This window comes from Microtus oregoni, unplaced genomic scaffold (genome assembly GCF_018167655.1).
Source record: "Microtus oregoni isolate MIOR12 unplaced genomic scaffold, Mior012 000014F_ref0000157, whole genome shotgun sequence".
Taxonomy (NCBI): domain Eukaryota; kingdom Metazoa; phylum Chordata; class Mammalia; order Rodentia; family Cricetidae; genus Microtus; species Microtus oregoni.
Window position 1 is genome coordinate 10,322,793 of NW_024543073.1, and position 27,318 is coordinate 10,350,110.

Sequence of the window (27,318 nt, forward strand, 5' to 3'; positions counted from 1 at the left end):
ACCACTTCTTTGGAATGAAACATCTTTTCTCAGGTTTCATTGAGTTCTACCTCTTCAAGGGAAGGATCTTGGATAATATGACTTTAGATTTTGAACAGGTGAGCTATGTGTATAACATGCAAAAGTTGTGGAACAAATAGTTAGCAGTGGAGACAGCACAGATAGACAGCAAAAGATCATCAACCCTGGAGATCCTAACATCTGGCAGAGACAACTGGAGTAGTTTTATTCTGAGAGTAAACAGAAGGTAACACCATTAAATCAGGAGGCTTTTGAACATCCCGCAGAAACTTACTATCCAGCAGACACCTAATGGGAGAAGACCTGTTGAAGTAGCCAGCTGGGGTTCCCAACTGAGAGATACTGAGGCACAACAGTGCATCCCTCAGGTGAGGCTTCTAAGTAAAAGAAATGATAAGCAGATAAATGACATCATCCAATCAGGGACTCACAACCCCCTGGGAATAGTGAGGCTGTACGCTAGAGGTTCGAATGGAGAGAATCTTAGACAGAGGGTCCTCCCCATCCTCCTCCCATGAATGAGCTTCAACCTTCTTCTTCCCACTGTAGGCATTTCCACAATACAGGATAAACACTAGCAACTTAATTTGAAAATAGTTAGTTTCTATTTTTTAGGATGTGCCATTTTTATGCCCTTAGATATTTGATTTTTTATATTTTCTCTGGCTACAGAATTAGGAAGTCAGTCTTTCCTCTGGATCACAGTTTTGAGGGAGCTGGAGATGGGCCTCCTCATTCCCTTAGTCTTTCAACAAACTTAAACAGGACATGACAACTGACCTTCTACTGGCTACTACATGCTGACTTCTCTGCTCTCCATACTCCCACTATCCATGACCATCCTGTCTTCTGCTCTCCCTCTTCAGCAAGCTCTACTGTCATTACTTTTGACGGTGAGTAGTTTCCCAGCTGAGTACAGAGAAAACACGATTAAGGTGCTGCTTTCCCAGAGACAGCAATCACACATAAACACCCTTTCGCGGTTGCTAAAGAATACAATCAAGCCAATGACAGAACTTAAACCACAGAGCACAGCAACTGTCAGAAGATTTATACCTGCATCGTCTGTCTGTGCAGCACATAGCAGAAGTGAGTGCTCTGTATTCAGCAGCAGAGCCACGGCTGTCTCTTGGAATACTGCCATATTACCATCAAGTTATGGTCCTGATGCCTTCGAGAAATTTCTTTATTGTCCCCTGCATGATTTTCATGTAGAAACAAACATTAAACTAATTTATTTAAAAACCAAGAGGAAAATAATATAAGCAAATGGAACTTAAAAAATTAATGAGATCATGGGCATCGAAAGCCAGCATAAAATTTTGCTTATGTTCGGCTTTAGTACGGGCATTAATAGTACTCCTGCTGTGGTAAGTGCTTTCTCTCCTACGGCTTCTGATAAGGAATGTGGTTTAGAGCATTGTGCATGTGAGCAAGAATCTATACATTTTGAAATTTATGAAATCCCTATCCTCACTACTTCAGCAGATCTAGAATGAAAGCGACATTTTCTGTATCTCTGAAGCAAACCATGCTTACCAACACACCTGCTCGAGACTATTAGACAAAACAAAACAACAGCTCAGCTGGGTTGTACTCCGGAGTAACAGTCAGCCCCTTTGTCTTTCTGCACATTGGATCTGTTGTGCAGTCCACACCCTTTACACAAAGCTGTTCACCTTTTGTCTTCTCTACAACATACTAGAATTCAGCAGGAGCTGATGGTTTGCTTATTTTTCATTCTATCTTTCCAATGAAAATTCTCAAAAGAACATACCTAAAATATTTACAGTTTGAGTAAGGAATCAATTACTGAACAGTGTTGTCAACTCACGCTTTTATGGTGAAAAAAAAATCCATATATGTAATGTCCATCTGAAACCTATTAAATGCATACGGTATTATTCTTGGACTGTGCCTAGAAACTGAATTTCAATTTCATTTTAATCTTGATTCAGTGTACCTGAGGGAATGAATTTTAAATTTTATTCCATTTTAATTAGTTTCGACAATGTAATCAGTCAGATGTAGCTGGCAACTACCATTTTATATCAGGGAGTTTTGGGATCTGGGCTTGTAACATAACCAGGCTATGGTTTCTCCCTTCAATGAGATCATTGTCTAGAGACACAGTGTTGCAAGCTGAGGTGGTGGCACACAGCTGCAACCTCCCCACCCAGAAGCAGAGGCAGGGGAATACATGCCATAGAGGCCAGCCTGGGCTACATAGTAAGTAACAATGTTCTTATCAACTGTCTCATTTAACTCAGACCAAAGAATTATTTTGCTCACACACAACATTCAGAGACATAACCTGCTTTTGTGATAAGGAAAAGGATAAAAGAAGGGATTAAATCTGGGCACATGATCAGGAACAACATTTAGCAATTCCCAAAAAGCTGTGACTTAGAATCCATAAACCAAACACCTTGACAAATTCCTTTGACTTTATTTCCTATGATTTTGGTGTTTAAAAGAAAAGGTTAAATAGCTCCATCTAGAGATACTTGTGATAGATCTTAGAGATACACAGAGAAGAAATCCTCACAGTTCCTGAGACCTGGATAAAATTTCCTGTTGAATGTTACAAACAAGCCCATAAATATATCATGCTGGCATCCATAGAAAATCTACCGGAAACCACTGTAAGTCACTCATTAGGCATGACTAGGAATTTAAAACAATAAAATCTGAGTTTAAATAGCATAATCCTAATAAATGCCACAAACCTAAAAGACAAGAGAAATGAACTAGCAATCTTCAGAAGTTAATAATTAATGACCTTAGCATTGGGTAGAGAAATGACCAGTAATAACAAGCTCAACTTGTTATTAAATCCAAGCCCCTTGTAAGACAAGGTGATCAGTATCATGTTAGACACTACACATGTCCTGGGGATGAAATGATATGTGAACACAAACATGACTTCTGTACCCAGGAGGTCTATCACCTTATGGAGCATAGAAGCAATCATCAAATATTTATAAAGTTTTAAAGATCACCCTGAGAAACACATATACACACACACAAACCCACAGTGTGACAAAAGATATCCGTAATAAACTATTATAGGTAAATAAAAAGGAAGATCCAGCCGGGCGGTGGTGGCGCACGCCTTTAATCCCAGCACTCGGGAGGCAGAGGCAGGTGGATCTCTATGAGTTCGAGGCCAGCCTGGTCTACAAGAGTTAGTTCCAGGACAGGAACCAAAAGCTACGGAGAAACCCTGTCTCGAAAAATCAAAAAAAAATATATAAATAAATAAATAAATAAAATAAAATAAAATAAAAAGGAAGATCCAATAAGACATCTCTAAGAAATGATACTTGAGCAGGACAATAACAGTTGAGTGAACTGAAAAGACAAGGGAAGGTGCTATCCTCTACAGGAGAAGAGTATATGAAAAGGGGCCCCACCTTCAGGAAAGGGAAAGTAATCATAGGTGATTGGCATGGAGAGTGGAAGACAAAGACGGGTTTACGCGCTAAATGGCTTCTATGCTAGAATATTCTACAAAACACAGTATATGATTTCCATCATAAACTAAAACACACACGCATTTATACAAGAAGATAAACAAGAGGTTTATGTGTGCATTGTGGTTTCGGTTTCTGGAACAGAGACACCTGACGCAATCTGAAAAGATGATCTATTGAACTGTAAAGAGAGAAATTTGTAGTCAGGTGCTACATGTTAATGAATAAAAACTGTAAAGATTTAGCTGCATGAAAAAGTCACTTTTTTGACAGCAAGATTACAAAAGGTGGCTCTCAAAAAATTCAGAATGAAATTTATTTTTCTATGAAATATTGATTTCTAAGACATGTAATTCATTACAAAAAGTTAAGTCATACAAACAAGAAGCATACATAAATACCATGAACACCAAATGGCAGTCAACTATTTAAAGATTTTAATATCTTATGTAATAATGAAAATCACATATTAAAACCAGACACCATTTTTCACTTATTATTTTGACAAACTGCATAGATAAGTCTCCTCCATTACATAAATCAAGATCATTGTTGAAATACATACAAATAAAATATTTATATGGCAAGGGAATACTGTAGTTCATTATTCTAAGAAGAAAAAACTCAGAATATACTCTGAATCTATGTGCAAACTCCAATAAATATCCTAAAGTTCATAGATCATGGTTAACCACTGTATAGGTAATTCCACCAAAGAAATCCTCATGATGTAATGCTAGGTCTCCTTAGCCTCTTATTCCCCAGAGAAAGATGAGTGTGCTCCACCGTTCCACAGCCCCACCACGCAGGACAATCAGACATGATGGGGTTTAAGTTAAAGCAGGAACTTAGTTTATTACTGTGAGCAATAGCTTATATAGGTTAAGTGACATCGTGTGATAGCCAAGCCCTCCCTCTGGCTAGAGTGGCATTTACCTAGATTTTGCTGTCTCATCCTCACTTGGTTCCCTCAAACTTGAGCCAGGCTTTTCTCTCTCCTACAGGCCTTGAAGTACAGGCCCTGAGATAATTTTGGCCCAACAATGTAACATTTAAATGTTTATCTGCAATTATGTAACAACTTACCACTTAACCTTTTACCACATTTGTATATAGGGTTTAAAGATTCTGATTTTGAAATATGCTTTTCTTCTCATTGTAACAACTACATGTAGTAATATAAAAAAAATAATTGGGGCTGGAAAGATGGCTCAGAGGTTAAGAGCATTCCCTGCTCTTCCAAAGGTCCTGAGTTCAATTCCCAGCAACCACATGGTGACTCACAACCATCTGTAATGGCGTCTGGTGCCCTCTTCTGGCCTGCAGGCATACACACAGACAGAATATTGTATACATAATGAATAAATAAATATTTAAAAATAAATAATAATGGTGTTCTCAAGATTCATGAGATCTATCCTGAAACTACAGGAGTGGGATTTTTTTTTTTTTTGCCTAAATTTTTTTTAAGCAAATTCCTTACTGAAACATGGAAAAACTGCTGAGTTTTATGTGTCAGTTTTTGTGTGTTTCTTTTGTTGACTATTAAGGTCTTAGACTTTTGGGCAGAATATTTAGCATTTTAAGTACAGGATGATATCACTGCAAAAAGGGAGAATGTGACAACAATGACTTTCATGTCTATGTCCTGGACTGGTTTATTTATTTATTTCATGCCTTTTTATTTCTTTACTCCTTGTAGATACTAATGTTCTTAGAAACAGACCTTTGAATCCTTTCTCAAGTATCTCAAGCATAGCAGTATTTTTGTGGTTGATAACTGAGTTACCATGACACTTTTCTTTTTCATGTTTTGTGTGTGTGTGTGTGTTTATTCCTGGCAGTTTGTGAATACATTGATTTAATACATCTCTTCCAGTTTTATTTGGGGAACTTCTTAGTGATCAGCCTATTATTTAGACCTCAGTACCAGTACCACTCAGAAAGGAGAGAAGGCACTATGGAAACACTACTGCCAAACAGAATATGGTAAAGTAATATATTTAAAAATCAGTTAAAATTAACCAATAGAGTACCCATGGCTATAGAACTGAAAATGCCAAAAATGATGTAGAGTGCTTTCTCAAGTTATAAAATAGGATAAATGTAGAATTAGGAGTGCATGGTGAGGGAACAAGAAGAAACAAAAGTAAGCATATTGCCTGCTGCTATTCTCCATATCTCTTGCTGCTATTCCTCATAAAGCCTGCTGCTATTCCCCACAGTTGCCACCCATAAGCAGAAGTTAAATCCTTATTGATGAAAACAGCACTCACACTGGTAGGCCCAACAGGCCCCTAAGCTGGAGCTGACCTGAATGTCTCCAACCCGAAGGCTAGCTTTCACGGTATTAAAAGGCACTGTTTAGTGAATCAATTGTGTGTGTGTGTGTGTGTGTGTGTGTGTGTGTGTATGTGAGAGAGAGAGACAGAGACAGAGAGACAGACAGAGAGAGAGACAGAGAGAGAGACAGAGAGAGACAGAGAGGAGCATTTGTTATTCAGACTTATCCAAATGTACCTTTCCAATATGTATGGTCACATTAAACACTAGTGATCAATATCTGTGCACCCTGAACTACCTTAAGAGGGAGAAGATCCTGATACCTTGAAAGTGATCTTCATCTTTCATGACTATGCCATTGTGCTCCTCCAAGCACTAACACTTATCCAGAAGCTTTCATATTAACCACACTTACATATTGCTTTGTAATGTTAACTAATATGTATATACAAGCTACTTTGCCTATTTGAACATCTAACACACTGAGAGATGGTACTGCTTCTTAAGGACTTTGGGAAAATCTGATTGACAAATGTGGCTGTCATTCAGTACACTGTTTTTGTGAACAGCAATATGTTTATACTTTTCCTAAGGATAGATAATGAAGTTATTGTGAAAACTTTAAAATTATTCATTTGTTTGATTAGTATCAAGCCTGAAAATTGTCTTTTAATTTCCACCTAATATAAAAAAATCATCTTGGATAAACTCAAAAAATGTAATTGCTGATATGTATGGTATGCATACATTCAACTGATCTCCACAGGAAGAATAATTTTTCAAATATTATATCACCAGCACTTCATGACAGATTTGTAAAATATTATAAATCTAGTGTTGGTTACATAACATATCATCTCATTGTGATACTTTTTCTAATTTTCATGGTACCTAATGAAATAAATAATTTTTAATGTTAAAGGTGGGTGGTGTTTGGAATCAGTCAGCTACGTTCAGTGTAAATGTTCCAATTTTATTGGATAAATACAAACTATCATAATCAAGAGCCAGTCTAAGATATGACATCTTCTCTGTCAGGCCTGATCAAAGTTCTGGTCTTAGCCACAGCAGTGTCACGGAGTATCTTCACAGCTCCATTGAGCTAATGCTTGTGGGGCTTGACATTTAGAAAGAACACAGTGTGTTGTTCTTTTCTGTCTTCTTCGTGGTAGGCTCAGGGTCTGAACCTGATGGTGGCTCACTGGGTGCATGCTTCAGGGGTGTTTGGGTATTTGCACTGCCTCTGGAAGCACAGATTTTCATCCTCCAGAATGTGAGTGACACATGGATCAAGCTCTTCTTGTGTCTTCAATGCCTTTCAGCTGCACCTTTGAGCTTTCAGTCTTTGCCTTGACTCTGGCTGTAGGACAGTCTTGGTGAATAAAAACTAGAATAGGTGCTCATATGTGCATTAGCCAATTGCATTTTTCTGATATGTCAAAACTACGTTCACATTAACTTTCTCATGAGTTTGTCTTTGTTTACTTAATTTACAATATTTATTTTTATATTCTGCTGTTTAACTCCTTTTATATGAGTGTGTTGCCATTTGTCTCCCTCTCTCCATCATAATTTTTATTCTCTTCATGGGTACTTTTTAAAATGAAAGAAGTTTTAATATATAATAGTTTCTTAAAGCTGTGATTTACTGAAATAATCACTCAATGTCCTGAATTTCTTACAATGTTGACATTTTTATTTTCTTGAATCCTCAACAATTTGTGTTTCTCATTTGTACTCCTATTCTGAACTATTGTGTATTGTCAGGCAGTGTGCAGAGACGACCATAAGCATTCCAACACATTAATGGTATTGCTTCACTGATCCACAATGACATCTTTGTCATATATCTAATTCCATTTTGTGCTTGAATGACTTTCTAAAAGATTTGCTTTATTGGTTCTGTATTACTCTTGTTCAATTTAATGTGATTTTTGTTTTCTTATTTGGTAGAAAGATTTGTCTGTTTGTCATGTTGATTGAAAAAATAGAAAATTTCTTCATGAATATACCTTAAATATGTGGAAATTTTAAAAATGCTACCAGAAAAAGTATCCTACATTTTAAAAGGAGACTGCTTGTTCATTTCCCAGCCACCCAGACTTGAATAATCTCACAAAGCCTATATTAATTACAACACTGTTTGGCCAATAACTTAGGAGTATTCCCAGCTAGCTCTTACATCTTAAATTAACCCATTTGTATTAACCTATGTATCATCATGAGGTTGTGGCCGATTGGTAAGTTTCTGGTGAACATGACAGCTACATGGCATCTCTTTGACTCTGCCTACTTTCCTTACCTAGTTCTACTGGGCCTTGCTATAGGCCAAAGAAGCTTCTTAATTAACCAATGGTAATCAAACATATTGATAGCAGAGAGGGAAATCCCACATCATCTCCCATGTTCTGTCTAAATAAAAAAAGAAGGGTTTAACATTAAAATAGTAAAATTACATATAACAAAACAGGTATCAAGCAAGAATTACAGTTATAATAGTTTTTTGTGAGTCTAAAGTTTCATATCTAATTTATTTTTTATCATACCTGTCTTCAACTCCATCAAGACCCCAGAAGGATTTAATATTACCTAAGTAAAGAGAAAGTGCATTGTAAGCAACTTCTAAAACTCTAGAATTGAAAGAGACTTCTTGCTGTCTGATCACCCAAAGTTTTGCTGTAACATTGGGGCATCGTCAAGCCTACAGGTTCAAAGTATCTGGCAAACATTTTCATGAAGCAGGAAATTTGAAAGACTGTTTAGCTTATATTGGCAGTTTGTCAGTCACTTTCTTTTGTGTCCTGCAGAATGTCTGGAATACTCTTACATGAATCAGGAACCCTGAAGGACTGTCTCACCTTCTTTATGCAAATTCAGTAGTCATTATTCTGTGGGTCATAATTCCCATTTCATACAGCATTTCATCATGCAGTTCAGACAAGAGCAGTTTCTTGCCCAAATGGCTAACAAACTCTATAAAGAGCCTCTTCAATACCCAACATCCTCTTGAAGTAATTGGTTCTTCTAGAAGCAGAAATGTCTCATTGTCAAGAAAAGTCTTAAGTTCTTAAAACAATTTAAATACCATATTCTGTAGGTCTTTGAAGTGTTGAAGATTATCTACTAACTGAAATATATCTCTATATATCTAGAATACATAACTAGCATAATTAAAATGTAATTGTTACAGATGACTATCTATTAATCTGTATTTCTTAACTACACATTAAATTTTTAAATGAGCTGCATAAACACAATACCTTAGCCAAGAGCAGAAATATATATATATATATACATATATATATATATATATGTATATATATATATATATGTTGAAACAAAAGCAACCTTAAATTTGTATCAGTAGACCAAGATTCATAACAATGCAAAGTATTCATCTCTATATCATATCCACATTATTTTTTTTAGAAATTGACTATGATCATTAAACATTTGTAACCACCCCCTTTAAAATAAAAATAAACATTTATAAAATATCATTTTTGAAATTTGTGCACAGGTTTCTCCAATCTGCTTCCTGCTACTTGTTGAACAAAGTATTTTTAGGGTTCATGTTGAATTTTGGGGGGATTTTTGTTCCATCAAGCCATATTAGTCTGGAAGGAATCCACAGGTTCCCATCCTCTGTGAAAACAAAATTAGAACTTCTTAACATAGCCTTCGACTCAAATTTTGAAGTCAAGATACTTTCATGTTGGTTTTGCTTAGTAGCCCCCAGAATCAAATGTCTCTCTTCAGTCAAAATATTCTAAGAAAACACAATAACATATAATCCAAATTCTCTGTATATTTTCCATTTTTATGTGGCTTACTAAGCATACATTTTATTACTCTATTTTTAATATTTTATTATCTTTACTCTTTTAATCTATGACTGTACTCATGTCTATACTTTTCCTCCATTCTCTTCCAAGCCTATCTACATTATATAAATACACTATGACTCATACAGATGTCTATTTTTATCTGAATATGTCTTTATTGTACATCTATAATCATTTTGTGACCAGGAGCACCTTTTTTTAAAGCTAAGCAGGCATAGCTCAAACCAACTCTACAGCCCTGCTTGCTGGCTCTGCCCCATCCAATATGGTGGTGGTATGTTCAGCACCTCTGTGAGCCATACTCACTGTCCCTGCTTCAGGGAGCCCACTGCTCACAAACCCCATTTAAATGCAAGACCTCCTGAAAGAGCCAGAGCTGTGCTACTAGCACAAACAAGAAAGCCAACTTTTAATGAGAACTTACAGTTTTTATTAATAATATGGAATCAGAAAACCTTCTTAAGAGAAGGAGCTATGCCTCTGCTCACCATCAGCAAACAGAACCTATCTGAAAATTTGTGACTACCAATAAACTCCAGTTGACTCCCATTTTCGTGGGTCTAAAAACCCTTTTTACATAATTTCTTAGGCTTATGTGTATGTACATTAATGAACATTAGGCACCATTTTGCAAACAGAGGCTACTTGCTCATTTCCAGCCACTTAGACCTGAATAATCACACAGAAACTATATTAATTATAAAACTGTTTGGCCAATAGCTTAGGCATATCCCTGGCCAGCTCTTCTATCTTAAATTAACTCATTTCTATTAATCTGTGTATCCCCACGGGACTGTGGTTTATCAGTAAGGTTCTGGTGTCCTTCTTCAGAGGTTAAAATGTGTCTCCTTGACTCTGCCTTTTTCCCCATCTAGTTCTATTCTTTCCTGGTACAGACCAAAATAGCTTCTACATTAACCTATGATAATAAAACATATTCCTAGCATACAGAGGGGAATCCCACATCACTACATCATTCAAGATTTTTTATTCATGCCCAAATATCTCAGTAAGAAAAGTACTTTCCCTGGTCTTTCTTCCTCCTTTCAAAAACTTCCCTACATCCCTATTCATTCTATTGTTAACTATCTTTCTAATCTTCAATTTACTCAGTCTCTCAAGTCATAATCAGTATAAAGCATGGAAAATGAAGGCTATGACATGGAAAATGAAGGAGTACTGAGAAGATATAAAATGTTAGACTTAAGTATCCTGGTTAGAAAAATAAATAGAATAAGTGTTTGGTTTTATTTGTTTTGTTTTTTGTCAAATGTGAGATGAGAAACAAGAATGCCTAAGTATTATTATATTCTGGTGGCCAGGAGGATTCAGAAGTCAAGAATTGTTTCTCAACTCAGTTAACTACAGTATTATCCAAGTAAAAACAATCTTTTTAAATTGAACACATGCCACTATATGCTTATTATTGTTACAGAGTTTTCAATTATGATAAAGTTAATGTAAGAGAGAAAAAGACAAAGCAAGCCCAAACAGGCTATAATAACTTAAAACATGTTTAGCTCTACCTTGGAAGAAAACCAGAGGAAGTGTTTGTAGTCAGTTTATTTGGTAAGGAGAGTGCAGACAATAAAATTTTGAGTATAAAAGATTGTACAGAAAGAGTGAGAAAATAGACAAAAATTCTAAACAATACAGAACTACATTATTGTCGATTCTAGAATTGGGTGACTTTGGCTTAAATAAGATAGACGTTTCCTTAATCTTTAGTATTTTGTATATTTTGCCTGCGATAACTGCCACAAAGCAAGAAGAACTCCAATACAAGTCAGGTATTGAGTACATTTTACTTGTGTGTGTGTGATAGTTTTTATCATCATTATTATCACCATCATCATCATTATCATCATCATCATCTGTGTCTCGGCAATGCTAAGCATGAATGGGCAGCCCATTTATGGCAGTTCTCCAATTGTTCCTATGGCAAGTAGTTCTAGATGCTTGTGTTATTGTCATACCCAAAGTTCCACAGTCTTCCTTTATGGACTCTCTCCGGTGTTTTTTGCGTCTTTCTCTTTGCCTTATCCCGTGTACTCCTCCAAGCAGTGCTATCTTTGGGTATTTGCCATCACTCATTCTCATATTATTGCCAAAGTATATCAAGCACCATTGCTGTATCCTGTAGTTTACTTCCTTCTGTAGACAGAGATGTCATCATTGCACAACCTATCTTTCAGTGTGATGCCTAGAATCCTCCTGAAACATGCCATCTCAAACATAGTCAGCAACTATTCTGAGGAGCATTTCACTGTCTAGGCTTTAGAGTTATAAAGAAAGGAGCTCAAGCGCCTTATATATTTGTAATTTTGTTGTTGTCATTTTGTTTCTTGCTGAACAAATCTTTCCAAGTACCTGGAATGGAGTCTTGCTATTCCTATTCACCTCTTGATGTCTGAAATATTTTCCTCCGTTGACCTGAGGTTTCTTTCCAAATAGATAAAGTTGCCTGTTTGCTTGAGGTTCTGATTCTTTATGACAATGTGAAAATCTTTATGTGCCATTCCCATATATTGTATTTCAATCTTCTTGATGTTTATTTTCATACCAAGGTTTTCATTTACTTCCGCCACTCTATTTACGATGGCCTGCAACTCATTTGGACTTTCAGCAAGTAGTGCTGTATCATCAACAAAATGGAAATTGTTGATTCACACACCACCCATCTGCACACCTTTCTCCTCACCCTCCAGGGCTGTTGCTATTATTAATTCCAGAAATATATTAAAGAATAGTGGTGAGAGGATGCATCCCTGCAACACTGGCAGCTAAACACCACAAATCTCTATGCAGAAAGGTTAAAAAAAAGAGCTTGAATTTTGCAGGCAAATGGATGGAGCTAGGAAATATCATATTGAGTGATGTAACGCAGACCCAGAAAGACAATTATCACATGTATTCACTTGTAAGTGGTTTTTAAACATAAAGCAAAGAAAACCAGCCTACAAATCACAATCCCAGAGAACCTAGACCACAATGAGGACCCTAAGAGAGACATACATAAATCTAATCTACATGGGAAGTAAAAAAAAGACAAGATCTCCTAAGTAAATTGGGAGCATGGGAACCTTGGGAGAAGGTTGAAGGGAGGGGAGAGGCAGGGAGGAGAAGAGAGAAAAATGTAGAGTTCAATAAAAATCAATAAAAAAAGACCAAAGAAGGATAGACAGCTGCATATACAAGGTATATGCAAAGATGTCAAAGAGGCTAGACTCTCTCTTCAAACTATGACTGATGCAAGGGTATCTTTATAGGCATTATCTATTATTCTTTTTTGTTGTTTTTTGTTTTTAAAAACAAAAAACAAAAAAAATTTTTAATATAACAGATACATATTAAGTGTTCATTGAAGGGTTCATTAAAACCAAAGTGTGTCATTCTTTGTTAAATTAAATATATGGGTGCATATGACACATTTTGTTCATTTATTAATTTATTAATTAGTGTGTATTTGAGATAATTTTACATTTTCTTTTTTATGAAAATTGATTTTATGAATGTCTGTTTAATTTAAAGAGATAAATGCATTATGTGGACACATATTCCTTGCATATATATATATATATATATATATATATATATATATAAATTTTCCAGTTGCTATACTACTGCTCCTTTTTTTGATTGTATTTCCATTTTTTTTGTCTTTCCAAATTTTTTATTTATTTATTTATCCATTTTTTTTGTTGAAAAAAAATTTCTGCCTCCTCCCCACCTCCCACTTCCCTCCCCTGGGCTGGAGAGATGGCTTGGCCATTAAAGGCTAGGTCCACAACCAAAATTATCTAGTATTCTTATGATTTTCTCTGAGTACCTTTGTTTCCCAAAGTCCTTTCCTCCAAATGCTATCGAATGCCTTCCTAAAGTCAATGTAACAGACATATAAGTCTTTTCAAAATTCTTTGTATTTTTCTGCCAGTTGCCTCAAAGTGAAGATATAATCTATTATGCTCCTGATAGCTCTCAATCCATACTGAGTCTCTGCTAGGACATCCTCTGCTCTGTTCTTGATCCTTTGCAGGATAATGAAGGAGAAGATCTTGCTGCTATGGCACAACAAACTAATGCCTCTGTATTCTGAGAAGTCCAGCTTGTCCTTCTTCTTGTATATGAGAATTATGACTGAGGGCTAACATTCCATGGGTATCTCTTTGTGTTCCCATATTTCTCTTTAGAATCTGAAAAGCGCCTTGGCGCCTGAGCCTATTGTAGATGCCTCCAGCTCCTCTACTGTGATGTCATCCACTCATGGGGTCTTTCATGTTTCCCTCTCTTGATATCTTTCTCTATCTCACTCCTGTCAGTATTCAATATTTCCTCATAGGCTCTGGTGTATGAGTGACTTCCAAAGTGTTTCTTGTTGTAGTCTATGTTGACAGCATTAGGGGCATTGCATTGTATCAAAATATTGTCTCCACCTTTGCTTTACTTCCCCTGGTTCTGTTCATAAATGACCTTGTCCATCTTTAACCATCCAAATCTAAGGAGCATATATGGCAGTTCTCCATTTGATAGCTTTTTAGACAAAATGTCAGAGTCTTGCGATACCTGCTGAAGAGAGCTGCTAACTGGGAGTGAAACCAGTCTAAGAGAAAGAATTATGTTTCAGTCAAGAGATCTGAACAGAGTTGGATATCTGAGGAATGTTTTTATATCAGACATGATGATGCAGTTTGTAGTTTGCCCAGCTGGTTTTCAGTCTTGCTTTGGTTGAGTATTTTCTTGATATGCTCCTTTCCTTATGTTTTGTAATAATAATGTATATTATGTGCCATCATATGTTGGAAACATATAACATATGTCTCAAACATTCTCCTGAAGTTATTTTTTAGGTCATTTTCTTCTCCTTCATCAATCTTTGGTTGTTCAAGTCTTGCTGTTGTAGGTTCACTAGATTTCACTGGTGTCGTGTTGCTCTTTGTAGATCTGTGTGTGTTCTTATCTTGTCTACTCATCTTTTCCTCTAATTGGTGTAGCTGGGGCTAAACTTTGCTTTTCTGTGTCTAGATTTTCTTTCCAAGCTCTCTCGGGCTTTAAGTGGATTTTAGTTGTTCACATTAACGCCAATTTGTAGTAAGGGACTGCTTGTTTGTTTCCTGGCCATACAGACTCCTTAAATAACCACACAGAAAAATGCATTAATTAAATCACTGCTTGGCCCATGAGCTCTAGCTTCTTATTAGTTATCTCTTGCATCTTAATTTAACCCATTTCTATTAATCTGCATTGCCAAGAGGCTATGGCTTACTGGGTAAAGTTCTGGCATCTGTCTCCAGTGGGGCTACAGGCTTCTCTTGACTCTGCCTTCTTTCTTGCAGCATTTAGTTTAATTTTTGCCACCTACCCTGTTCTGCCCCGTGCAGGCCTAAGACTGTTTCTTTATTAACCAATGATATTCATAGCATACAGAGGGGAATCCCATATCAGTATCCAAAATATGTAGAATAGTTTCTAGATGTCAGAATCCATGTACTTTAATGAACTAGAGTAGAAATACTAAACAGGCCATATATATATTTATTGTTCAGTACCAACAAGGAAGTAGAACAACTAATGGAGTATCTGTGAGAGGCAAGAGTTAAGAGAAGCAAGTATAAATTGGAATTTTATGTTTTCCGCATCCCTCACTTGAGTTCTAGCCAAAATGAGTGTTCCAGTCTAAAAATGCACATAATAATAACACTTTCCACACTTGATTATTATAGGTATTAAAGAGATACTTTCAAAGTTCTTAGCACAATGTGTGAAATATACTTGAGTAAATAGAAATTGATATCATAACCACATAATTAACTTTAGGAGAAAGAAAAATCTATATACAGTGTTTTCTGGAGCAGTATTCATATTGTACATTAAAACAGAGGAATGCACTATCACCAAGAACTATATAATGCTACAGTGTACAGTAGATGCATAAGTACATGAATTTGTTAACACACTTAAAACATCAGGAAAAAACTTGCTTTGTCATGAACTTGGCTTTTATTATTGAATTTTATTTGGTTCATTTCCTTTCTTAAAGGAAACAGTCTTTTAGTTAGGGTTTCTAATGCTGTCAAGAGATTCCAGGACCACAGCAAATTTTATAAAGGAAAACGTGTAATTGGGACAGAATTATATGTTTAGAGGTTTACTTCATCATGGCAGGAAACATGGCAGTGAACAAGGCAGACATGGTACTGGAAAAGGAGCCAGAATTCTATATCTAAATTGGCAGGCAGCAAGAAGGGAGAGAAATGCTAGGCCTGACTTGAGCATTTGAAACTTCAAAATCCACCTGCAGTGACATGCTTCCTCCAACAAGGCCACACCTACCACAACAAGGTCATATCTCCCAATAGTGTCATTCCCTATAAACCTACTGGGGACATTTTTATACTAACCACCTCACCAAGAATTAAGTATGCATCACAAATGACTAAATTTCATTAGAACACACAGAGGTTACTTTCCTTTTATTTGGTCTTTTACCAAGATATATAAATTACCTGATGTAAATGGTAGATTATGATGACTAACTGAGATACTAAATATAAGGCAGTCATCTTTGTTCTCGACCCATTAAAAGCATTAGAAGCAGGAAGTTATGCCCACTATCACTATCAACCACTGTATGTTAAGTTCTTCCCTACAGTATAGAATCAGTGAGGATGCATAAAAGAGGTGTTCCTGAAACAACTTTCTTCTAAAGATAAAATTAGGCTGATGTGGGTTTCCCCTATGTATGCTGTGAATATCATTGTTTAATAAAGAATCTAATAGGACCTATGATAGGGCAGAGAAAAGTAAGGCGGGAATTCCAAGCATATTGATAGAGAAGGAAAGAAGGTGGAGTCCTGGAGAAGCCACGTAGATACCACAGGAGACAGACACTGGATGCTGGATGGAACCTTGCTGGTAGATCACAGCCATGTGGCAATACAGATTAATAGAAATGAGTTAATAAGAATACGCTAGAGTCAATGGTCAAACAGTGTTGCAATTCATATAATTTCAGTGTGAGTGTGATTATTTTGGGTCTGGGCAGTGGGAAAACAAACAAGCAGCCTCTGACAACACTAGGCAAGGAACATCCTCATAGGAAATGCAGATACACTTGATTGTGATAATTTTATTTCCTTTGTCATTATTTAATATCATAAATAAATCAAGAGCTGTCTATTTTACTGTGAACCTAATAAAATTGAAAATACAAAAAATAAACCCAAAGTAAAGTTGTTACTAAAAGATACAATGAGGGTACAGGCTAAAAGCAAATCTCATAATTTCTTCCTCTTGCATTGAGAAGGAAGAATAACTATGAATGAACAAGGAAATTCACAAAGTACCACAGTTGGAACTGGTAATCAAGAAAAGGGTAAACTCAGATTTGACTGTCAACTTGCTTCTTTTTCTGTAACTCCACTGCCCTATCAACACTCAGTAAAACCTGTATGCAACAGATTTTTATTTAATGAATAAATAATGAAAGAATGATAATAGATTCATAAAGTTATAAAAAATATGAAACAACATTAACACAGTAAGCACAATCCTAAAAGATAAAAATGTAACAAATTTGCAGATTCTTTTATGAAACAGGAACCCTAAGGACAGTCTCACCTTTAGGCAAGTTCAGCAGTCATTTCTCCATGGGTCTCCATGTCAAGTTCACACAGCATAACATCAAGCAGTCCAGACAAAAGCAGTCTCTTGCCCAAATGGCTAGCAAACTCCATAAGGAGACTCTTTGATGCCCATCTTCCTCTTGAAGTAGATTGATGCTGCCAAGAGTAGCTATGTGTCATTGTCATGAAATGTCCTAAGTTCTCAAAACATTTTAAATGCCATATTCTGAAGGTCTCTGAAAGATATGAGGAATACCTATTTAACTGAAATATATCTCTATCTATCTGTTCCAACCTCTAATTGATATATGCGGCATGTTCAGAGTCATTTGGAGACATAAGTATGCAAATGATGATGAGAATGTTGAAGGGGGAGAGGGATGCACTGCATTTTCCTTTCAATTCTTAAGATGTAAGACAAAGCTTTGCAAGGTTTATATAGTGCACCATTTTCACATTTTTAGGCTTTTATTTTGGGTGGAGATTTTGCTATTTAAAATGGCTCCAAAATGTAGTTTTCAAGTGTTGTCTAATGTTCCCAATCACAAGAAAATTGTGACAAACCTTGTGAAGAAAATATGTATTACATATATGCTTTATTCACAAAGAGTTCTAGTCCTTGCCTGAGAATGAAGAAATAACTTCTAATATCTATTCTGTATTAAAACAAACCTTTCACAAAGCAGTTTATCCATTAATAATTTACCAAAAGTCTTTTAACCAGAGCCTCTGAGGACACTCTGAGAGATCAAGTACTGTCTTAACTAAGTCAGTATTCACAGTGAGGTTATAAAAATGTTATTGTAAATAATGAAAATTGTACACTGTGTATGCTTTATCTCAAATTTTAAATTATGCAATAAAATATGTACATATATTGTTACAAACACAAATTTGAAAAACAGATCAAGTGGGCTGGAAAAGTGGATCAGTGTTTAAGAGCATGTATTGCTCTTCCAGGGGACCAATGTTAGGTTCCCAGTTGAAACTGAAGGCTGTGTTTTTGACCACCAACCAAGCAAAAGGAGAAAGAGGGGCAAGCATGCTTCCTGTCTGTGCTTATAGTACCTCAGGCCATGCCCTAATGGGCTGGTATCTAAAAGGCTATCTCTAAAAGGCTAGTGGCTAGATGAATTCCCACAATACCCAGCATCCACTTCAGGCAGTTCAAAACTGCCTGTAACTCCAGCTCCAGGGTGATCTGAAACCTGTAGTTTCTGTAGGTACCTGCATTCCCATGCATATATCCACACACAGATAACCACCCATATACACAACTGAAAAATAAAACAAATCTTAAGAGACAAAACATTAAAAATGGAGAAAAGAGAAAGAGTGGGAGATAAAATAGTATATTGTAGCAAAACTCTTGATAGTTTTGTTCCTTAATCTCTCATTCAAGTTGTGACTTTTTTAAATCTGTATGCCCTATGGTCAAAGCATAATCATGGCAAAACTGTTTGTTATTGACTTCTGTCCTTATTCTAATCAAACCGATATTGTTATTCCTTTAGTACCACCATCATGTTGCCATTCCTTGTTCTTTGATGTCTACCACGGTTGCTATGTTGGAAACTTAATGTCCCCATGTAACACTGCTAAAGATTGATCTATAGAAGATGTTTAAGCCATGATGACTCCACCATTAATGAATAAATTAAGTCATAATTATAGTGGTATATTATTTGTGTTTTAACAAATAAAGCTTGCCTGAAAATCAGAGGGCCAAGCAGACACAAAAGTCAGTCATATATTCCAGGGAGTGGTGGCACACACGCTTAATCCCAGGAGACAGGAACTCACAGATGGATCTCTGTGAGTTCAAGGCTACACTAGGCTACACAAGATTGATCCAGAAAGAGATCTAGGTTGTAGTGGTTCACATCTTTAATCCTAATGTTTGGAAATCACACCCACTTTAATCCCAGCACTAGGGAAGTGAAGACAGGAGTGATATGGCTGGATAGAAGAGAATAATATAAAGCAGAAGACACAGGAACTCAGTGGAGTGAGGAGTTTGAGGATGCGTGCAGACAGGATCTTGCCCCTTCTTTCTGAAGATTTGGTAGAGGTAAATAGTCCCTCTAGTGCTTGATTGCTTTGTTTTTCTGATCTTTAGACTGAACCCTAATATCTGTCTCTGAATTTTTATTATCCATGCTATACCTAATCACCGATTGTGGTTTTACAATCATGGGAATGTTTTGTTATTGGTTTGCTTTGTTTTGCTTAATAAAAGCACCCTTAATTCTAACTGGTTACCTCTCTTGCTTTCTTTTTTCTACCATGAAATAATGTAAAGAGGTCTTCACCTTATGAAGCTTTTATGACCTTGAAGTTCACAGCCCCCAATGTTAAATGAATTATCCTTTGCTCTTTATGAACTCCATTATAACTACACAATTCTTTTTTTCTTATATTTTTTTTTACTTTTACTTTGCTTGAATTTCCTAAGGACAAACACATTTGTTTACCTGTTAGACTCACTTTGGTGCACTTTTATTTCAATAAAGAAAGCTTGCAACAGAAAAAGTCTGGATCAAGCATATAAAGACTTTTCTTATTTAGATTTGGTCTCATGATTCTTAATAAAACTGAAGCAGGAGAAGCAGTTTGCTGAAGCTAGGGCAAGAGTTCAAGCAAAGAGTTAGGGAGATAATTCTGAGTTACTGCTTCATAGTTTTTAAGCAATGAGATCTTTAATAGTCTACAAATAGAGAGACAAATTATCAAGAATCATGATCACAGGTGGAACATATCTGGACACTAGTATCCTAATATCCATGCCCACTGAATACCTACTTGTATTATTACCCTCTTCTAGTAAAGAGAGATTTGAACACAGTTCTCCATAAATTATCTTTTCTTAATCAAATCTTTTTATAAGTCAGGCTTATAGAATGCTCAAGGGAAGTCTTTGGCAAGGACCTGGGAAGCAAGTACATAAGCTGTCAGTAGAGGGTGGATCTATATATGCTTTGGAGTCAGATGGTATTTCGATGAATAGTCTTACATAAAAATTTGAAAGCACTAACAAATATTTCTCTTTCTGAATTTTAATAGCATTAAGGAATCTTTTCATTTTGATTATTTATTTTTTCTATTTATTACAAAATGAATTTAAAAGCATTTCTGTTTACTATAAAGGAAACGATTATTTTTAAAACTATGAAATAAAATCCACACCTTTTTATACATTTCTTTAAGCAGGAAAGATGCAGTAATTTGTAAACACAATTTAAAGTAACTAATTCTCAAATAAAAATAACAAGGCAAACCTCAGGCACAACTGAGAATTCTACAGGTTATAATGAAATAAAAATCTCCAGCACAATTGTAGTTTAAGAAGAAAACACACTTTCATACTTCAAAAACATATCTTATCAGAGACTTATTGCTATTCGGCACACAGTCATAAGTAGAAATTTCTAGACTACTCATCTACACAAGATCATCTTAACCCAAGAGGTCGACTGCAGTAAATACCAGCAGTTTATATGGCAACTTCTTACTTTTCTCTGGCCACATAGGACCAATAAGCTGAGAGACTCAGATGCAGAAGTGTCCGATCGACTTTTAGAAAAGGTTAAGTATCTGTAGTGATACTTAGCCATTTAAGGCTGAAGTACGACTACTGTGACTCAGAGATTACTTTTAAATTTTTAATTATGTTATACTAATTTGACTAATCACTATATCATTTTGTTTATTGAATTAATAATAATAATAACCACATGTGGCTGCTGACTGCCGTATGCTTGTCAGCACAGATCTCAGCCGTGGGACTTAAGCTACAGCAGCACATCTTAAATTCTTACGAATACCTTGCTATTTCCAGGCATCCTGTCTTCATTACTTTCATGTGACGGTAGCTGTCCTCTGTCTAAAAGAGTGCAATATTGTGCTGGATAGTTTTATGCCAACTTGATACAAGAAAATATCATCTGAGAGGAGGAACCTTCGATTAACAAAATGCATCCATAAGATAGGCTATAGGCAAGCCTGTAGGACATTTTGGTAGGTAAGGATTTTATTTTTATTTCTGTTTTTTTTTTGTTTTTTTTTTTGTTTGCTTGTTTTTTGAAGCAGAGTCTTACTATGTAGCTCTCTTGCTATCCTAGAAGTTACTATGTAGACCAGGCTGACCTTGAAATCACAGAGATCCAATTAACTCTGCCTATTGGATTAAAGACATTTATCATTACATGTAGAACATTTTATTAATTAGTGATAGATGTGGGAGAACCCAGACCATTGTGGGTGGTGTTATCCCTGAGTCAATGATAGTCATATAAGAAAGCAGACTGAGCAAGCCATGAGAAAAAAATCAAGAAGCAGCACCCCTCCATGGCCTCTGCTTCAGCTCTTGCCTTAATGTTCTGTAAACGGAGGCTGTGCTTATGTTTCCCTGCTGCCCAAGACCCAAATAATCACACAGAAATTGTATTAATTACAACACTGTTTGGCAGAAGTCTCAGGCAAATTTCTAACTAGCTTTTACATCTTAAGTTATTAATCTGTATGTCATCATGAGGCTGTAGCCTACTGGTATGGTTTCCAGCATGTCTGCTTCAGCAGCTACATGGCGTCTCTCTCTAACTCTGCCTACTCTCTCTTTATATCTCTATTCAGATTTCTGCATGCCTTTACTCTTCTAAGTCATTGGCCCATGAAGCTTTTTTATTAACCAATGTGAATAATAAAACATATTCACATCATACAGACGGGAATTCCACACCTATGTTCCTGTTCTGTTTGAGTTTCTGTCCTGACCTCCATCCATGAGGAACATTAATGTGCACATGCAAGCTGAATGAACCCTTTCCTCCTCAATTCATTTATGGTCATGGTGTTTCATCACAGCACTATAACTCTGATGAAGCCAATTATTAAACACGTAACTGGAAAAAAAACACAAAGAACCAGTATATTTTCCCCATAGTGTTTTATTTCTATTTCCTGTGGTGAAAAGGCACAAACAAATTATTTGTAAATGTTATATACATATTTCACTGATTAAAAATTTCAATAATGTTTACAGATGGTTTAAATTTTCATCCTCCACCCAAAACATGAGTAATGAGGAAGCCCTTGATAACCTTTTTATTAGCTTCACATCCCACAGTCCACACATATTCCCTAAGGAGCACCAACAAGAAAGAAATCTTATTATAGGAAATAATTACTTATCTGTGCTCATTATCCAACAGTTTCCCTTTCCCATTACATCTCAATGAAATATGCATCAAGTCCAGATGAAGACCAATGAAAGCTAAGGGTGGAAATGTGGGAGCCACAAACATCAAGCATCAGTAGAGCAGGGAAGCCATACAGCCTGCCATCCTGGTGTACATCACAGGAAGCCTACAGGCTGCATAAGAATAGGTACAAGCTTGATGCCGAATGAGAAAATTTTTTCCTAAGGGTTAGAATAATCATCTTAGAGTCTAGGACTTTAGACCACATAACAGACATGATAAGGCCTCAAACACCATAAGTTTAATTTGGGGGGGGGGGCATGGGACTTCTAAAACTTTTGCAAAGATTGAAAGCAAATTGTTAAGTGTTGTTCTTAAGTTTAAACTTTGCTTGTGAAACCATCCATTTCCCACTCTTGGTTGTTAATCAGGATACTGGCCACTCAAGAGAGAGGGAATAGATAGTTAAAATTATACAGTCCTAAGATCTGTCCCTCTTCTACCAAATCAAAGTCTGTGATTATGAGAACTGGAATTAATGGTGAACTGGAATGTTCACCACAATGTTTGTGCAAATCAAATTTTGAGAAATTTGGTTGAAAGAGACTTGGGGTATGATAGAAAGTTTGGGAACTCACCAAGCTGCCCGTCAGTTTGCAAGCAAAAGAAAATGGCTTAAAATGCTACTCAATGGGTAGATACCTAATTTTTCAAAATCATCACATATACTGAAAAAGACCATGCACCAACATTTTTAAATGATTAGAAACAATTGTAAACTCTCTATAATATCAGAGTACTGGAGTTGAGGAATCAGCTCAGTAGCACAGCCTTGACTAGCATGTCCAAGATCCTGAGTTTGATCCCCTAACACTGCAATTATAATAAAAATAAGCAACAATGATAATAATAAAATAATAAATTTTAAAGTGAAGTAAAACAGGGCTACAAAACATCAGTAAGAAGCATGTCCCAAAAGCTCATGCTGAAATGAGTTCAAGTAACTGTTGTTTACTCAACTTGATGTTGTCTTTCTGTCAGGCGGTCATCGACAGTCCTTGAATAAAACAATTAGGAGAGCTCGTTACCAAGCAACCTGGTTTGATTCTATAGCTGCTTTGGTTTGAACCCATATCAACACTCTGCTCAGATTTGAATTATAGGTCATACCAAGTTAGAAATTTTCAAGAAGCATGAAGGAAGAGTTTGGGAGGGTTATATTTAGACAGAAAGCATAGGCTTGCCAACCCACTCATGTTTCAAATAGCTGTAAAATTGATTGATTCCTTTCTCATGGATAGTCTCCCTTCCGAACTCCACTGACTAACGGAAACTGAAAACAACTAGATAGCACAGTTCCTAAAGATACCTCTTGATTCTAAACTTCAATGTTCTTTTTGGAGGTGATTATTTATCAACGACCAAAGATAAATGTAATAGAATGTCAACAAATCATAGCCATAAATTTCAGTGTTCACGACAAGCTGATGAGCCCACTTTATTCTGGACCAATCAAAGCATCCTCCATGACTGTAATGACCATGTTTTAAGTAAATAAAACATGTACATAGTAGCATCTGGGCCAATAAGATGGGCCACCCTGTGAAAACGTTAGCCACACACTCTTGACAAACTGAGTTTTCTCCCCAGAATCTACAAAGAGAGTGAGAAGCAGTTATCCATATCTAAAATCCCAGCACTCTTACGTTGAGATGAGGGGCGGGGAAAGAAGACTATTAGATGCATGCAGGTCAGATAGTAGAAAGAAGAGAGAGCCTGCCTCATCAATGTGCGAGGAGGAAACCATCTCACCAAAGTTGCCTTCTGACTTGCATTCTTAACCCTTGAACACACACAATTCATCTCAAAAATACTTTTAAATAACAATCTAGAAAAAGACATGGTGGCAAAAGCCATAACGTAACAAAGCAAATTATCTTTTTATATGTGACTGACAGGGGATATGGTGTGTATGCTGGGAAGCCCCTGTCAATAATTCATACGGTTGCCTTCCTTTAGCAGTGAGCCACTGCTCTGTTAACTATCAGTGTGGAAAAACTGTACAAATTCACCTTCGACCATGAAGATCTCTGGTCAGTGCAGAGGTAGCCACCTGTGCTTGAGTCCTTCTCTGGCCCAGGACCCTGAGAAGAACCTCTAGAAAGAAGAAATCATAAGGCTAGTAGTCACAGAGCAAGCCAGTCCCTGTCCTTGACAGTCAGCTTGGAGATTGAATGCCTGAAACACCAGGGCCAATGGGAACCCAGAAGCTTGTCAGGGGATAGACCAGCTTGTATTGAAAAGTTGGTAGGGGGCTGGAGAGATGGCTCAGTGGTTAAGAGCATTGCCTGCTCTTCCAAAGGTCCTGAGTTCAATTCCCAGCAACCACATGGTGGCTCACAACCACCTGTAATGAGGTCTGGTGCTCTCTTCTGGCCTGCAGACATACACAGACAGAATATTGTGTACATAATAAATAAATAAATATTTTTTTTTAAAAAAAGAAAATAGGTAGGGGCCAGGCAGTGGTGGTACACACCTTTAATCCCAGCACTCCAGAGACGGAGGCAGGCATATCTCTGTGAATTCGAGGACAGCCTGATCTACAGAGCAAATTCCAGGACAACCAGAACTACACACAAAGGAACCCTGTCTTGACAAATACAAAAGAAAGGAAGGAAGGGAGGAAGGAAAGAAGGAAAGAATTTAGAAAGGAAGGAAGAGAATAAAGAAACAAAGAAAAGTAGGTGTGTATTGCTTACAAATGGAGCTCAGGCTGATGGAGACAGCACCCCAGACATGCCCAACACCCAGGTACTTCTCATGCAGTTGGTGTCTGTGGGTGGAGGATCCTCCTCAGATGATCATTGTTCTGCAGGCGACTAAGCCTGAGACAATACTTCTTGGGGTCGTCCCTCGTTGCTAGCAGGTGTGAGCTTCCACATGGGCACAGAATTATACCCGGGTCAGAAAACAGCTGTGAAAAACTGCAATGATGTAGAAACGGCAGATGAACTTGATGAACTACCATTTCCTTCTCACGCCCGTCTCTAAGCTAGTGGATTACGCACATACACCATCAATTGTATGAGAAGAGCGCTTGAACCACTCAGGAGCCAAAGTCCTGACCAGAGGACTTCCTCATTGTGTGCACAGTAGAGAAAGACAAACCATCTGCTTTAGACTCCCTTAAAGAAACTCTGCTGAGGACGGGTTTTTTTTTTTTGTTTGTTTGTTTGTTTGCTTGTTTGTTTGTTTTCTGTGACCTGGATGAAACCAGTCAGTGTGCTCCCAGTTGAATGAACATACAGGACAAGATGCTTCAGAAGCCGGTCAGCTTTAGGATGCTGCTGAAGAAACACATACAAGGAGTTAAATGATTCTCTGGAGCCATTTGTTCCAGCAGCCTCTGTGGGGGAAGTACATTACCTATGCTTGAGACATCCAGTTGGAAGAGGTTGGTGTCTCAGGACTTCCTGCAGACCTGGTTTAAAATCCAGCAGCTTCTAGAGCATCAGTAATACATGGCATACCTACTGGTGGGAAAATTTCAGATTACTCCCCACCAGGCATTTAGTGGTTCTTAAATGTACTCATTGAATACTATAGCAAAAAGCCAGCAGATTCTCAGTCTTTTCAAGACCCACACTATAGATAAGATCCTTATAAGCAGTACAGAAAAAAGTATAAACCACAAGACCTATCGTGAGGCATTGCCTTGTGGGCATTGACAGTGGATGTGCTACTGCTGGTCTCAGGGTCTCAGAAGGATTTTCCTAGCTGTAAGATGGACTTTTCTGACAATCACTGGTTACCTGCCTGTCTGCCACAGTTTTAATGGGGCAATCCACAAAAAATAAAGAGGAACCAAGAATGAATAGTACTGAAGTCCATGTAAAAGGCCACAGAAGGACTGGCAAACAACTGAGAGAATCTTCAGGCATGTGAACTCATCCCCACCCTTGCAGAATCTCTGCCCAGACCAGGATGCCATTGCTTGGGCATTTTTTAATTATTTTGTTTGGTTGGTTGTTTTGTTTTTTCAAGAAAGGGTTTCTCTGTAGCTTTGGGACCTGTTCTAGAACTAGCTCTTGCAGACCAGGCTGGCCTCGAACTCACAGAGATCTGCCTAGCTCTGCCTCCTCAGATTAAAAGAGTGCGCCACCACTTGGACCTACATTTTATAAATTCTTAATTAGCCCTCTGTACAAGAGATTAATCCCAGGGTTTCATATAGCAGTGCCGCGCATGAAACCCAGAGTGGTGTTCCATGGCTTCAGCCACTCATCTATGAGGAACTGTGCCTGTTGTCCCTGATCAGGGGCATTCAGAAGTCACCAGGCCATCTCCACACAAGAGATCCCGAATTCTTCCGGCACTGGCCCCATGTCTGGATGAGAACTGTGACTGAGAAAGGAAAGGTGAGCACCTGACCTTGATCCTGTGAAAATGATGTTTGGGCTTAGAAATAGATTTTATACCCTGTGCTGTTCACAGTGTGTACAATGGCTGTGTTTTCACAGACATCTGAAATTCCATTAGCTAAGGAGGGCATTTCAAAGGGTTGAAAGACAAATTGTCTTTGAATATAGTTTAAATGAAATCTTATTTAACAATGTCCTTGATTATTAATATATAACTTAAAGTTTATTTTTAAAGGCTGAAAAATGTTTGTGAATCTTTGAGTGACAGTCTCTAAAACTAAAACACAGATGTCATGTTGCCGTGTATAAAATTGGTTTTGTTTTCATTCTGTAAGACACAAAATAATGATTATTATTTGTAAAGAAATATCCACCATGCAGACTGGTTCTCAGCTGACTGGGGTTTCCTGGATGGATACTTTAACATTGGGAGCTGGGAACAGAATTAC

General features: G+C 37.0%; 1 pseudogene; it reads left to right on the forward strand.

Moving 5' to 3' along the window:
* Positions 1 to 1,316: 1,316 nt before the first annotated feature.
* LOC121455605 lies at positions 1,317 to 26,326 on the forward strand (annotated as a pseudogene).
* Positions 26,327 to 27,318: the final 992 nt, after the last annotated feature.